Genomic DNA, 15,968 nt, shown 5'->3' with positions numbered 1-15,968 from the left:
ATCAGGGAGCCCCAGTCTTAGATAAGGGGCTGCAGTAAATGTGTCCAACCTCTGTTTTGGAGGGAAACATTGTCCGTATCGTCCTGGGATATAAGTAAATCCACTCCAAACGCAGATGCTACCTCTAATCTTCCAAAACTGCTGGCTATACAAACATCTTTGAAAAGATAGGCCAGAGGAAATTAACTCTTCATGACGTTGCTCAGAAGATTGTGCAGAAATGTGAGAGACCCTCATACTGTCCCCTGGAAGGCAGCACACGTGTGCAACCCGCGAGACGCCCACCTCCCACTGAGGCACCCTGAGCTGCCTGCCACCCGTCCGAGCATCTTCTCCCCTTCTCTTGTTCAGAAAACAAAACGAACATTTACTTTCCAGTCCCACCAGACTGAACAGAAGTGAGCCTCTGAGAAACAGAGTAACAGGCCCAAAGCTTCCTGGGTCTTCCCAGGTCTGTCTGGAGCACCTACAGTCACCTGTGACTCCCAGCATCATGCAATCCATCGCCAAGCCTCAGCCATTCTGTCCCCAAACCATCCCTCAGGGCCAGGCACCGCCCCTCTGTCGTCCCCATCCAGCCACTGGCCCCACTCACCTGACACTGGTAACAGCCAATTCACAGCTCTCCCTGCTTCCAGCCCAGCCCCTTCTCCACCCAGAAACAAAGGGACTTTTTAAAGATGTAAATAAAGAAGCGTCACACCCCTGCTCAAAACAGGTGGTTTCCTACCAAGTTGAACAGAACACTTACCACACAACCCAGCAGTTCCGCTCCCAGATATTTACCTAAGAGAAATAAAAACAAAGGTCCACACGAGTGGCCAAAAAACTACTCTCTAACAATCCCAACCTGGAAACCGACCGAATGCCTATCAACCCCAGAATGGATTCATAAAGTGTGGTCTTTTCACCCAACGGAATACTATTCAACAATGAAGAGGTGTGATGTGCACAGCAACGAGGATAAAGCTCATGAACATCACATCAGGTGAGAGAAGCCAGACACAGAAAATTACGTGCCGTATAATTCTATTTTACGCGAAATTCTACAACAGGCAAAATTAATCTATAGCAACAGAAAGCAGATGAGTGGTTGGCTGGAGCTGGGGGTGGAAGGAAGAGACAGACCGAGAAAAGGCACCAGGAAGTTTCTGGGTGGTGGAAATGTCCTCCATGTTGATGGGGCGGTGGGAGGGGTGTGCACGAGTGCACAGACTTGTCAAAACCCCCCCTTTTAAACAGCACGCTTAAAAGATGCATTTCCTTATATGGAAGTTACCTCTCTACAAAGTCAAATCACTTTTTAAATTTTTTTTAAATGTTTATTTATTTTTGAGAGAGACAGAGACAGGATGCGAGTGGTTAGAGGCAGAGAGAGAGGGAGACACAGAATCGGAAGCAGCCTACAGGCTCCAAGCTGTCAGCACGGAGCCCGATGTGGGGCTCGAACTCACGAGCCGTGAGATCACGACCCGAGCCGAAGTCGGACGCTCAACCGACTGAACCACCCAGGTGCCCCAAATCACTTTTTTAAAATTTAAAACCATCGATGGCTTTTTTCGCTTCATTCTGAGTAAAATCCTAAGGCCTAGCATGTCCTGGAGACCTCTCACGATATGATCCCCACCTAAATCACCAACCTCAACACAAACCACTCTCCCCTTTGCTAATATCCCAAATCTAAGGCAAACCACGGGGACCTCCCTTATTTTTCCAATGAGACGAACAAAAACAATACAAAAAGGCTAGCGGCCATCTTGAATACATACACTTGTAGACATATTGAGGAAATAATCAAACGTCTATGCTTTTATTTATTAACTTAGACGTACATGCATATTTAAAATAACCTATTTTAACAGATTTTGTAAAGACTGTATTTTTCCAATACCACCGTCTCTCCCTAGACATTCTCAAGACTCATGCCTTCTCCACTCCCAGGACACATTTCCATACCAGCTAAAGGGAACCTCTGAGGTAGAGGGACAGCAACGACTAAGCACCTAGTACCAGGCCCTGCCCTGAGCATTTCTGCAGATCATCTCATTTAACCTTCGCAAAACCACACAAAGGAAACATCGCTGCAGTTCCCAAACTGTGCACCAAGACACCCAAGGGAACCCCAGCAAACTCACAAGGGTGCCACAGGATACTTTAACTTTTCAAAGGAAACACAGCAGATCTGTTGGCACCATGCAGACTGCTAGCTGAGGTAGTGAACATTTCAACATTAGACCACTCTGCATTTCTTTTAATGATGTCATACCTCCACAAAGCTGGGTTTTCAGCAGAGCAGGTATCATGTGAAAATCAACGTGGAACAGGAAAGGAGGGTGGTGGTGCCCCACGTGCCCCCAACTTCTCAGAACGTGTGTGCCCAATAGGTGTGACGTGGTCAGGGCCCAAATACTCATTGTCAGACCCTAACGCCTTAGTAAGTGGGACCGGGGACCGCGGAGTGTTTGCTTGGGCCCGGAAAAATGGGGGCGGGGGGAGTTTCTGTGACACAAAGGGTGCTGTGAACTGAGGAACTCTGAGGCCCTGTGTGTGATTTTCTCGATTTTACAGATGGAGAACCTGAGACCCCGTGAGGCCGCTTGCCCAACATCACAGAGCTAAGGTTCAAGCCCGGCGCAAGGCAACGTGACCCTCACAAACCAAGATGCCATTAAATGGTTTACCAAAGACTGTGCACGACGGGCAAACGGTTCCAACAAATTAGGTGGTGGACGACGTGCCCAAAGACCCGCTCACACCCCGTGGTCCAGAACTAAGACCGTGCTGTCATCTGAGAAACTCCCTACGCACTCAACTATAAAGGAAACGTCTTCTCGAAGGACGACGTGAAGTGAAGCCTCGCCTAGCCTCCCGCTTCTCGCCGCGCCGAACTGCGCCCGGCCTCCACGCGCTGGTCCTTTGCTTGCTCACTGTGGACAAGCCCTTCTCGCACCTCGCCTCCGCCTGCGTGGCATCTTCCAGGGGTTCTCCCCTATCCACTGCCCATTCTTCTCTATTTCCCCGCAAATAGCACTTTGTAATTTATAATTACCTTGTTAATGAGTTGACCTATGAGTCTGTGAGCGAGTAGAGCTGGCCCCGGCATGGTGTGTGGCACCCCGCAGGCCCTCAGTGAGTAGTGGTTGCTGTTATAAACGTCCTTCCTCCCCGGGCCGCGGGGTCAAGAACCAGACAGAAGCAGCATGGGAGGCCCGTGTTCTATGCCCTCCATCCTCCCTGCGAGGCCCCCGAGCATGCCCGAACCCCAGAAGGGCTCCCAGAGAGCTCCCTGATGCCAGGGACTGGCACTTACACGTCTGACGGAGGCAGCTCTTGCTTCTTCCTCATCTCAGTGGCCGCCGTCCCCAAGACCACTTTAAAAATAGAGCTTTAACTGTCTCCCTCTGGAAACTCAGAAGGGCTCTGGCCCGGAGTATTCTGATCTGAAAACACCTATTTTCGAAAATGGTAAACTTTTGCGGCTACTGCAAACAATTAAAATTGAGAGAGATCCATGGGGAGAGGGAAGGGGGGTGGGTAATTATTATCAACAAAACCAATGAGAGGGAACAAATGTATTGGGCCAAAAATCTAATAAAATAAGTATGAGAATTCTAGCGCAGCTCTGCGGGAAGCAAATTACTCTTCTGAGTCTTCACAGACAATACACGGGAGACGCAATTTATTAACTTGCGCCACGTTGGCCTCAGCATTAACCTGTATCCCTAAAGTACTTAACTCTTACCCAGGAAACTGCTTACTTAACTTGCATTAGGACACGCAGGGCCAATGCACGCTTGCTATTCGCAGCTTCAAATTCAATTTAAAGGGATTCCTGTTCCAATTTCCTGTAGAAAGTTACTCCATGTTCTAATACATCAGTGTCAGGAAACACGGCCTTTACTTAATTTCTTCTCATTATTCATACAACCAGGGATCACCCAGAGCAATTTCTCCTCCTTTGTGTCCCTAACAGCAATGATGGGGCTTTTACTTTTCATCTTTTCAAGCGCCAGCTGCTCGAAGGTCTCCCCTTCCTTGAAAAGCATGCCCTTTAGGGACCCCTGGTGGGCTTCCTGGGGGTCTCTGCATGCTGACATACCTTGCAATGATGACGTTCACGTTTAACTGCTAATATTTCTAACTGATTCATATTCTAAAAGGTAATGCAGAATCAGAGAGCAGGAAGACTGGCCCCAGGCCACCACGTCACCTTAGGCCAGGCACATCTCCCAGTGGCCCCAGGCTCCTCACTGATAAAATTACAGGCTGGGTCCGGATCACTGAGTCCCCGACCTGATAAGCCATGGAGCCATTCGCTCAAAGGCAGCCATGTGAAGAAACCGGGTGAGACAGACAATACGGAGCTGGGAGGATGGGGGCGGGGCGGGGGGAGGACGGGACGTGGAGTGGGGGGACGGAGAGGAGGAGGGAAGGATGGGGAGGGATAGCGTCTCGAGGCCCTCAGCTCACGCTCCCCAGGGGCAGCCCCTAAAAATTTCCATGGAGCCCTTGGAGCCCCCAAAACACAGGCTGCAAATCACCGATCTGAATTATCTCGACAGGCCCCTCAAATAAAATAAGTCTAGTGTTCCAAATTTCCTTTGCAGAAGCAAAACGTTCTTAATAAGACTGTAATGGAAAAATAATTCATGCATTTTATTTCCTATTTAATGCATTTATGTATTTTCCACAATGAGCATACATTATTTTAATAATCAGAAGAAAACAAACATTATTAAAAAGAAAACAATTCACATGGCTTAAAAAACAAAACAAAACACCCGAGGCACAGAACAGACAAGCAGAAAGGTTTGCGTGTTCTTCCAGCGTCATCTACCAGCGTTAACTGCTAATTACTTTCCTCCCTTTAGAGTAGCAAAATATCACAAGTGTTTGGAAAAGGTCTGATGAGTCACCAAACGCTCTGTGGCTCTCAGCTGCGTCACTGAGTCCTATGCAGGCCTGCGTAAATATTCATAATATTTATACACACACCCCCTCCCTGCTCACCCTGGGCTTCAGAGACTAGGGGGAAGCGCTGGGGATGGGGGAGGAATGGCACGGAGGGAGTGGGGGGCCTGGGCTGTGGATCTTCCACAGAGAACCTGACCTTCTCCCATCACAGGTCTCTTCAACCCTAACACCCACCACACAGGGCTGAGAAATACTGGGATTCAATATATGTAAAAGTGGGTTTCCAATAGATGGAGGCATTTTTAAGCCCCCAAAGTGTAACTGCATTTGTACTTAAATCTTGGGAGTCTATAAAAAAGGAGAGGGGTAGAGGCAAAACTATGTCAAGTCCGGGCAAACATAACCCCACCCCTATCTGCTCTATCCTAAGGGCCCAGTTTCTATCACCAAAGCATCATGGGCGGCCTCCCCAGGGGTTTTCCCTCCAATTCCACACCCAGCAGTTCACACATTTTCCAAGGCTCTCAGTTCCTACAGGAAACACTCTAGATTCACCCACACGCCTCACAAAGCCCCGATCCCCCTGCCCTCCGGGCCATTACCATGACTCTCTACCCTAGCCCATTCCCCTCCGCCAGATGTACAAACATCTGTGTGGGGGTCCCAGGGCGCTCAGCCTACCCTGACTCTCTCCCAGCCCCTCCTTCCCTCGCCCCCAGGGCCAACTCCAGTGTCTTCTCCCACCCCAGTCAAGTCCGGCTCTCGTCCTCTGTGCTGCCCAATACCGGCCAAGCATCCTTCCCAAGGCCTATCTTCATTTACCTGTCTGGACACTCAGCGAGCACCTCAAGCTCTCAGAGAAGAGTCCCCACTCCGACCTCCGGCACCTAGACTCAATCTAGCGAAAGTAGGCATTGGAGCCTGTTTGGGCCCTAAAGTGCAAAGCCGTGGTTCCTGCTCTCAAGAATTTTATGCTTCAGGGGCAAGCTGCCTCCAAAGCTTGCAGAAAGAAACAGCCAAGGCTCCCAGGGTGCATGTGATCTCAAGGGTTTCTCTGGCTTACATGTACCAACCAGCCACCTGTAGCAGCTGCGCCGGGAATGCACCAGCTTCCAAAAGGACACCTGAGGAAGGCAGTGGAGGAGCCTACAGGCATCCCTCCGCCCCTGCCCGCCACCGCCAGCCCCATCCAGAACTTGACAGCCGCCACCAGCAGGCCAGCCAAGCTTACCCAAGCCAGACTGACTTTCCAATCCCATCTCACCTGAGGTGGGAAGATGGCTAGAGGGCTTCGAATTAAAGGCTTTTCCTCGCTGCCTCCTGGACTACGAGAGGCATGTGGATCTGAGAGTAAACGGGGTTATTCATGTCAAAGGAGGACAATTACCCCAAAAATGTGAGCACTCCAATAAGAATCTGAAAGCAACTTTTCTGGAACACAGGACACGATGTAAATTAAACGTCTCTGTGCCGCGTATATATCAGCACCTGATCTCTCAGAAACTCTCCGGTCACTGTCACAGTGTTAACTGCCTACTCAGCCTGGCATCCGACTTCTTCCCCTGGAAGGACGGCAGCAAACTTTGTGTTCCGTGCGGAACCCACTCCGTTCTGGAGCTGCTGCCGCTATCCGGCTGACTCTACACGAGGGAGGAGCCAACACGTCAGTGTCCTCACGCTCGGAGCCTCTGGTCCTGCTCAGCCGCCCTCTGCCCGAGGGCAGCTGGGAATCCCCACGAGGCAGAGAGAGGGGGATGAAGACGGCAGGGGGCCTCTACCGATTACTGCCAGCTCTAACTCATGTTTCGCATCTGGCCAGCTGCCCTGGGCCTGCCCTTCTTTCTCTGGCCCCACGTGTGTCATTCATTCAAGAATTCGTTCGTCCACTCACTCACGACACAAATGCCTATCCAGCACCACTCGGTGTAAAGCAGAGAGGACAGGAAGTTGCAGCCCTGACCTTAAAGAACGCAGCCCCGCGGACGGAGAGAACATGGGGCGCGGGGCTGCACACATATGGCAGGCGCCAGCTCTGGAGAGGCACAGGGACAGGAATTAATGAAGCTGGGGGCCTGGATTCCAGGTCTACCACTTGGCAGCAGTGTGACCCTGGGCAAGCCACCCAGGGGGAACTTGGTGCCAGCCACCCTGCTGCCACACGGCCTTCCCCACTCACCTCCCAGCTCTTCACGCTAAACACAGACTCCATCAGCTTAAGTCTCAATTGTTTCAACTGAAAAATGCAGAGAAAATGCCTAAAAGCGACTTGCGAAAAGTGGAGCCGTCCACATACAGACCCCAGCACAGAGTGAATACTCGGTAGAGGGCAAACGCTTTCTTAGGACGTCTCTGAATATTCCCACATCCCGTCCCATACCCACAACAGGAAACACACCTGCCTTATGCTCCTCGCTCAAGCCCACACCAGTAAGTCAACACTGGACAATCCAAGTGGCCAAACCAAACCCAATCACTCCAGATCTCAGTGATGGGACACACCTATCAATAGGAGAATGAGGGCTCCCTACTCTGCCCTCTGCTTTGAACTTGGACCCCCATGTTTTGATCGAGCTGGAGCCTCTCGACCTTGGGACAATCCAAACATCTGATCCGCCCTCTCAGGGCAGCAAGGGAGAGTGGAAAGGGGCTCTGGAAGCAAACAGTCCTGAAGTCCTGTCCCAGCTCTGCCATCTGCTAGCGGGTGCTCCTGGGCCCTGCAAGCCCCCTTGACTGCAGCATGGGCATGCGACCAACATCTGAGGGGGTTCCAGAGGATTCACCGTATACGTGATGCCAGGCACTGATCTGGGCACATGGTGGGATCTCAGCAAATGGGAGTTGTCATTGCTATCAAAATTCAGTCCCGGGGAGCCGACCACCTTGAGTTCTCGGGATACCAGATAAAGTTCACACCAGCACAGCACCCTTCTACTCAGAGCACTTCATCAGGCAAGCCAGAAGCCAGGCCAACAGGAATTAACTTAATGCTCCGTTTGGCAGTGCTTCCCTAGGTCCATCACCCATCCTCATTCCCTGGAAGCTGCCAGCCAAGCAAACTGGAATATTGATCACAGCAACCATCTCAGTATCTCAGTGCAAGTCTGAGGGCCAAACACTTTATATGTGTTTCAATTACAAGAGTAGGCTTGCCATTCTAATTCTGCTCCATTCCAGCCAGCTTCACTCTGGGCAACAAAGGGGACCCTAAAAAGTTGAGTTAATCACTAATCTATTAATGGAATCACACCTCCACATTGATTTCACATTATCATTTCAGAATGATGCATATTCATTCTCCATCTTCAGTTCTAAGCGTGGGGGAGGAAGCAAGAGTTACCGTGCCGATGCCACGCTCCAGGCATCTCTCAGGGCTGCCGTCCTGCTGACTATGCACGACACCCCACGGCACCAGGAACCGGCGGGAAAAGGCTGAGGGCATTCCCTAGGCCCCGACAGAGAACCGCGGCTCAATGACAAGCCTGCCCGGCTCCTTCCACAAGTCCCACCGATCCCAATAATTCCTAAGGCTTTTGCTTCCAATTTGCCCCCTCAGTATTTGGCCGTACACGCTTTGGTAGGAGAGGCGGCCAGATCATTCTAATTCAAACGAGCAGGTTTGTTTGCTGCACGGGGGCTGAGTGTCCCCTAAGAAATCGAGATCAGGCAGGAGCAGATCCTCCAGAACCAGGGCAGGGGACCTGGTGGCAGATGGGATAGAGGGGAGGGAGAGCCATTTTTCAGACACGTTTTTCCTCTGTACATCTTTTTGTCTCCTTTTAATCTTGCACCAAAATTTGTGTACTTCTATTCTTTAAAAGAAGTTTTCGGATGAAATAAGGAAAATGGCTTCTTCCCCCTTGAGGAAACTTACAATCAAACAGGAGGGACCAGATTGGATCTACAAAGAAAATTTTAATTCACCCCAACAGCCATTCATTGGGCACTTTTTGCACGGAAGCCCTGAGCTGCTCAAGACAGGTTCACACCTGTAGCGAAACTCAGCTGTCAATTCCTCAGACAGGAAAGGACCTCACGACATAGGGTATCCTCCCAGTAGGTCTCCCCAGATGCTGGCCGCCCAAGTTTCATCCCCCTGGCATTTTACTTCATCCCAAGGCTCTGCTCCACGGTGATCACAGGTCTTAGTAACTTCTCTGCCTGCTTAATGATGTCCTCCGGAGGTCATGTGGAGAGAAAACCGATTCAAAATCCCGAAAACTCATTCAGCAACTCTGCAGGAAGACTTGGGAGGGACACCTGTAATCCTCTCACTACCTCATTTAGCTAAAGGTAGTTTGGAGATCGCAAAACCGCTCGGCATAAAAGGGCCTTGGAGATCACAGTAGAACCTCTGTGTTTTCCAAATGAGACACCAAAGCCAGAGCTGACCTCACTTGCTCAGGGTCTCAGCTGGTGAAAGGCAGATACACACGTGGACTCCTGGCCTCTGACAGCCGGCTCATTGCTCTCTCCATCCCCTGTGGCCCACCTGTCTTGTCCCTGTCCACAGTAATAACCCCGCAAAGAAATGAGTCACTCACTTGCCCACATCACGCCTGTGAAGTCAGAGGGTTATTTTTTTAGAAAAAAGTAATAACAAAGGAAAGGGGAAAAAATATCTTAAATAAAGGTTGTCTTTCCTGACATGATGGATGGAAAGCTTTCGGGCGAGCGACGGAATGGAGTGTGATTATACCGAGGTAATAATGGCTATCACATGTCAGGAGAGCAGATGTCACTACTTTTTGACAGAGGGCACTTGGGAAGAAGTTACAAATAGAAAGCTTTCCCTCTACTTTCTGAGGGGGTAGAATAAGAATTCCACCTGAATTGCCAAGATCTGTTCCAGGCAGCGTCTGTGCAGTAGAGAGAGGGGCAGACAGAACCCCCCCGCCCCCCCGCCCAATGCCATCACAGGCAGTCATGAGAAGAGCAGTCAAAATTGGGTTTTAAAAGCCTCGCACAATTGAGCACAAGTGCTGTCCAGCACTTAACTACTCCTTCACCACCGCCTACCAATGCCAGTCATACCCCAGGAAGATGCACCGAGGCGCATGAGGGGCACCCCTCCCACGAGTGTGTACTAAGATGAGAGCCCAGAACTGCAGGGGGAAAGGGTGGGCACCGGCATCCAGAGAAGAGGGCAGAGAGCCACCAGGAGTGTGAGTTAGGGGTGACTCACCATGCCCCTGCTTCTTAAAATCTCTAGTACTTTTCAGTTCCTCTACATGGACAGTTTTTCTTTTAGGATCCAACCAAGAAAAAATTAAAACCAACACAGACGGTTTTTAAAAGAACCACAAGAACCTGTCAGTACAAAGCTATGGGAAGAAAGAAGTGATTGATTCTGGAGCAGGGAGGTTGGGGGTGGGGGGGAGGAAGAGTGGAGGGGGGCGCCCAGAGGAGACAGAACTGGAGGCAGCCCAGATGGACAAGGATTTGCATCATGGAGAAATGGGGACGTGGGGACGTGGGGACGTGGGCTCAGGGTCACTTCTGCCAGAGCTGTGGAAGGGACAGGGAAGCCGAAGACAATGGGGGGGAAGGGAGGGGTCCCGCCCCCAGGACACGGAGAACTCGTGTGCCGGCCTGGTCTGAGACTCCCGAAGCCACCAGAGGTGATAAGCAAGGAAATGCTTAATTAGGTGGCACCGGGGGGATCCAGGAGGGACTGTGGCCACCAAGGAGGCCCGGCAGAGGCAGCTCCGTGCAGCAGAGGCCTCGGCCGGCCGCCGGGGGCCGGGGAGAGGCCCCGCCTGCTCCAGCAAGCCGCCGACGCGCCCCGGAGGCCCAGAGGAAATATTACTGCGAGACAAAAACTGAATTATGAAATCCGCAAGCAATAATTAGTTTAAATTACTACTTCTACTTGAATAATTAAACACGCTTATTTTCACTCACTGATGTTTTATTCATTACCATACATCTTTCCTGAAAGTTGTTTTTAACGTGAATATTCTTTTATTTGCAAAGATCCCACAGAGATTGACTATGCTAATTTCAAACCTTTCTTCTAAAATAAAAACAACAATAACAAAAACACTCCAGATTATCATCCATTAGTGACTGCTGTGTGGGGTCCATTATCAACTTAAGTCACAGCAACTGACTGGAAACATTGTGGGTAGTGGTGAAGTTATTCACACGCCAAAGCTTCCTTCCTTTAAAATTCACTACTGAACGGGCGATACTTAAATAAGCCCGAAATGAGTATGAAAATAAAAAGACCCAAGTGCAGAAAGACCATTTAGGCACAGACAGAACGAGCCTTTGCTTTTTATCACACCCTCTATTAATGAAAATGTTTTTGCATTTCCACAGATAACGGTTGGATTTTATAAGTCTTATTTTCACACCCTGGAGCCAGGATACCCATAAGCACAGTAATAAAGGCTTAAGGTTTTTATTAAGCAAAGTTACCTTTGGGAATAAGTACTAACTTAAACATAATCCACGAACTAACTCTTCCCCGCTGGGCTATTAGCTGGTGTTGGCTGAATGGCAAGATTCCAAATCCGAGCTAATGCCAACAAGCCGAGCCTAAGTCAAACCCTGAACAAACAGAAAGGAACAGGGCTGCTGCCGCCATAAACCGGCTCCACGAGGGTCCAGAAGCCAAGAGCCCTCCAAGGGGCCCAGAAAGCCTACTTCACATGCGGGCACGCAGTTGTGCCGAAGAACCGGGCTCACTGATCACTCTGACAAACGTCAGGGAGTGTCAGCTACTCTGGTAAAGCACAGGCTGCCCGACACACACACACACACACACACACACACACACACACACACACACAGCCCTGTGGCCACAAGTCCTCCCTGAACATTTGTTGAGTGAAACTCAGTATCTGAAGATTTTCTAAGGCCCCGATTCTATTTTCTCTGTCCCCCAACATCTCTGAAAAGCAATCAGTCATCCATCCCTAGAACTGAGCAAATGTGTAGACCCACCTCCCACCTGAAACTTTAGTTACTCGCGGAACCCACGGCACCAGCACCTTCCGCTGTGCAGTGCTCTCCCTCCGCTAATATAAGTAAAGTCAGCTGAATATTTTTCATAGCGGTTGCAACCGGTCCTCTGGAGCAACAGGAAAATGGATTACTCAAATTTTGAAGTTTCCAAATCAAAAATGACCATCTACTGGACAGAATTATGAGCTGGGGCACCAGTCTGGCCTTTGGAAAATGAAGGGACTCCAGAGGCCACAGGCTAGGGCTTAGCTGATTCTAGAACTCAACAGTATCTGCGTCACCATCGTTAGAAGCATCCAGAAAGCAGAGCAGAGCTTCTGCTGGGCTTGTTTCCGTGGCAACAGCTTCACTGGCCTGTCTCGGGGAAACGAAAGGAGGAAGGGCATGGAAGCTGCACAAGGTGGGGGGGGTGAAGCGGGGAGGGAAAGGGGGAAGAGCGGGGGGTGGGGGGGGGGCGCAGTGGAAGGCCAGAGAAGGCAGGATAGAAAAGGTAAAGAAAGGAGGAGAGAGGGAGAGGCAGGGAGGAGTGCGACACAAGGAGGGGACCAAAGGAAAGTAGGGACTTCTGTCTGAGGCTGTGCGTCTACCTGCACTCAAAGAATGTTCTCATTTCCTTCACTAAATGTCACACGTCACTCCCAGTCAGTGCCTTAACACACACTAAGGTCACTCACTAAGCCCTCACTAAGGTCAACACGAGTCCACAGGTCTGGCTGGCTTCAATCTGGAAGGAAAACAGGAAGAAAACGAGCAGGCATGGAGATCTGTGATCACTAGAGCGCCACTGGCCCGTGGGAAGGGAGCACAGTGAGCCTACTGAGGTGAAAAGCCTCTGCGGGCCTTGCTCAGGATTCAGCGGGGCAGAGATTCAGTCGGCTCCCTGCCCCTGCCCCTCACCCTGACCCAAAACCATTAACAACAAAAGTAACAAGAGCCCTAAACGCAACGTTAGACCCTGGGTTGGATCCTGAAAGAGAAAAGGGACATTAGTGGGGAAACTGGTGAAATCTGAAAAACTCTACAGTTGACAGTTACACTGACACCGATTTCTTAGTTTTGACAAACGTACCAGGGTTATGTAAGACGGAGGGGAAGGGGAGTGACAAATATACAGAAACTCTCTGAATTTTACAACCCTTCTGTACGCCTACAATTATTTTCCAAAGTTTTAAAAGGAAAATAACAAGGGCTGCCTAAAAGCAAGACTCCTGTTTTTCTGACAATGACTTATTTCCTTCTCATAGAAAACCAATGCCCTTGACAGGGCTTAACTATCCTAAAGAAGTGCGATGCTACATTCAAAGCGTGTTAGCAGTGTCCCTTCCGTGTGAAGTGAAGCCACAAGGAGACGAGCCTCCACGCATCACGGAGCATCACGGAGCAAGGGCCCTGCGCACCTGTGCAAAAACAGATACGACCCCGTCACACTCCACACTCCTGATTTCCCGCCTCCCAAGTCTCTTCCAGTCTCGCTCCCTTGTTTTACGTGTCCAGCCCAGCACCCTCACCTAACTGCCTTGCAGTCAGCTGCTGGCAGCACATTCCTCCACACCCTCTAGCCTTCACCTAGTCTGTTCCCTCTACCCAAAATGCTCTTCCATTTCCTTGCTACTGAACTATTTCTACCCATCCCCCGAGACTCCCTGTGACTCTCGCTGGTGCTGCCCCTCGCTGGGGCTGTCCTTTGCGCCCCATAGCATTTCATCCTCCACCCCACCGGAGCAGGTATGATGCTACAGTGTATTTGTCTACCTGTTCCTTCTTCCCAGAGTCCCAGAGTCTTTCAAGGAAGGGTGAGACACCCTACTCATCTCTGTACCCCACCCCCATCCCCAGCACCCAACTCTTGCATCAGATGCCGAATGAATGAAATACTATGGAGCAAGAATGCAGGCAGTTCTTTTCAGGGAGAAAATACTGATAACAACCTTGCATCTTGTGTTAAAAGGCCAAAAGGTTCTATCTGTAAGAAGTGAAGGAAGCCAGTCCTTTCAAGAGCAGATTTTGTTACAGAACGACAGGTCCATTTCCACAGACATAAGCGCTGTGCAAGTATCCTCTTCCGACCGGGAAGCTGAAAAGCTTTTCCAAGGTTTTGGTCTCCTTGACAACAGCAGTGCCAGAGACAAGTAGGGAAATAATTAAAAAGTATGTTCCCTTCGCCTCGAACTTCGCAAGTGTTTTTAAGCAATAACGAACAGTCCACGCTCAGGGTGGACGGCGTCAGTATGGACCGAGCCGAGGGCAATGCAGGGACATGCCATCCTGTCCCCCCATCCGGCGCCCCTCCTCCGAACGTGGAAGCCCAAGTGAAGGAGCCAAGCCCTCCACCCAGGACGACATTCACCGCAGGAACCACAGCCCATACAGGGCAGATTCGCAACTGCACCTTCCAAGTGCCGGGTCCCACAGGTCAAACACTGCCGCGTGTAATCCTCACAAGGGCTCTTTGAACTCTTTGAGCTGGGTAAGTATTACTGTCGCCATTTGGCAGGAGAAAAACTGAACTGCAGAAAAGCGGCCAGGCAGTGTGGTCCAGGGGCCCACAGCCCTGGCTGCACCTCAATGCCCCCCAGGCTGGCTTCTAAAGAAATGCACTCCCCCTACCCCGCCCTGGCCTCCCCTCTGACCCTCAGAGCTCATCCCGGGATCTGAAGCCCTGAAGGAAGCTGCCTTCCTCTGAGCACCGTCCAGCTGGCCCATGTCCCCACACAGAGCCACTCGTGCCGGCTTCATTCCCTTCACCCCTGCCCCAGAGCTGCGAGAATGTGCAGGGCGAGATGGGAGGCGCCAGCCCTGAAACGTGGTCAGCTCTGATCTTGACTGATGTGTCTCCTTCTCTTTTCAGGGTGGCTTTCCATGGTCTGTTTTGTTTTAACAGCTTTACTGTATTCGTATCTTTTATTGTAAGCCTCCTCAAATCCTTTCTGGATTTATGATTTATAAATAAACAATAAATAAACACATGAGCTGCAAGGAGCGACCAAGCCCATTACCTGGGAGTATAAATGCACGCAGTTCAGCAGACTGGGAGTAATCACCACTTTGATTTAGCTCCCGGCTACAGTCCTCAAAGCCCCCCTCCAAAGCGTGCTACCCCCCCCCCCACCACCACCCAGGGATGCTTCCCGCAAGGGAAGGGCCACGGCATGCAGGCAAGACCAGCCCCGAGACTGCCCATAGCCTGAGGTTCACGGAGGCCCACAGGAGTATGGTAGACTGAGTAGGGGTTATTCATTCATGCACAAGTGTTTTTAAGCACCTACTATGTGTTCAGCTCTCCTCCAGGAACTCGAGAGACAACAATCAGGAGAACAACGTCCCTGCATCGTGGAACTTATATTGGAGTTCTGCCCATTTTGTAGGTGAACTAATTAAGACTCCAAAAGATTAACGACCTTGCCCACATTCACCTGACTACCTTCCGGAACTCCCAAGCAGGAAGGTGACACAGAACCGCCCCAGAACACAGAGGCAGAAAAGAGTGAGTTCAAACACCAGCTCTGTGTTCAGGAGCTACATGCCCCTCAATGTCCCTCTCTGGTACTCAGTTTTTCTCGTCTGTAAACCGGGCACGAGGAGGCCACTGCCACTGCTGCTGTCAGCTTACATGATGAAGGGCTCGCTACGTGCCTGGTACCCTCCAAAGAGTTCCCCACAATTTTCCTTGTTTAAACCTCAGACAAGTGAGGCGGATGCTATCATTACCCCCACTTACTGATGCAGAAACAAAGGTCCCAAGACTTCTGTAACTTACACAGAGCCACAGTCAGAAGGAAGGGGCCGGGGCTCAGGCCCACAGGGGGACTGTCCTGTGTCCCCGCTGTCAGTAAATGAGGCACAAAGGCCTGGTGTGGCCCCCGACTGTGCAGGCCTACAGCCCACAACAGGACCAGCCTGGATCCCTTCAGTGGACACCAACACTGCCCAGACCTGCCGGCACAGGACCCTCCCTGCAGCATGGCCGTCATGCAGCACAGGGCTAGCCTCCCCACCGAGCTGGCTACTCAACCCCTCACCTTCCGAGACCCAGCTCAACCTTCCCCTTCCCCTTGTGCCCTGACCCCAACAGACCCACCCTACTC

General features: G+C 50.8%; 1 protein-coding gene and 1 long non-coding RNA gene across 8 annotated transcripts in view; one reads left to right on the top strand and one right to left on the bottom strand.

Annotated features, from left to right (window-relative positions):
- The window catches only part of WDR25 (WD repeat domain 25), a 140,141-nt gene that overhangs the window by 104,601 nt on the left and 19,572 nt on the right, over window positions 1-15,968 (bottom strand). The window lies entirely within an intron of this gene.
- Window positions 11,870-14,849, top strand: LOC132670312 (uncharacterized). Its single transcript, XR_013555963.2, has 3 exons — window positions 11,870-12,283; window positions 13,128-14,350; window positions 14,732-14,849. It is a non-coding gene; the product is annotated as an uncharacterized LOC132670312 (long non-coding RNA).

This window comes from Panthera onca, chromosome B3, assembly GCF_046562875.1.
Source record: "Panthera onca isolate mPanOnc1 chromosome B3, mPanOnc1 haplotype 2, whole genome shotgun sequence".
NCBI lineage: Eukaryota > Metazoa > Chordata > Mammalia > Carnivora > Felidae > Panthera > Panthera onca.
The sequence above is the reverse complement of the archived record's forward strand: the minus strand, read 5'-3'. Positions and strand labels throughout refer to the sequence as shown.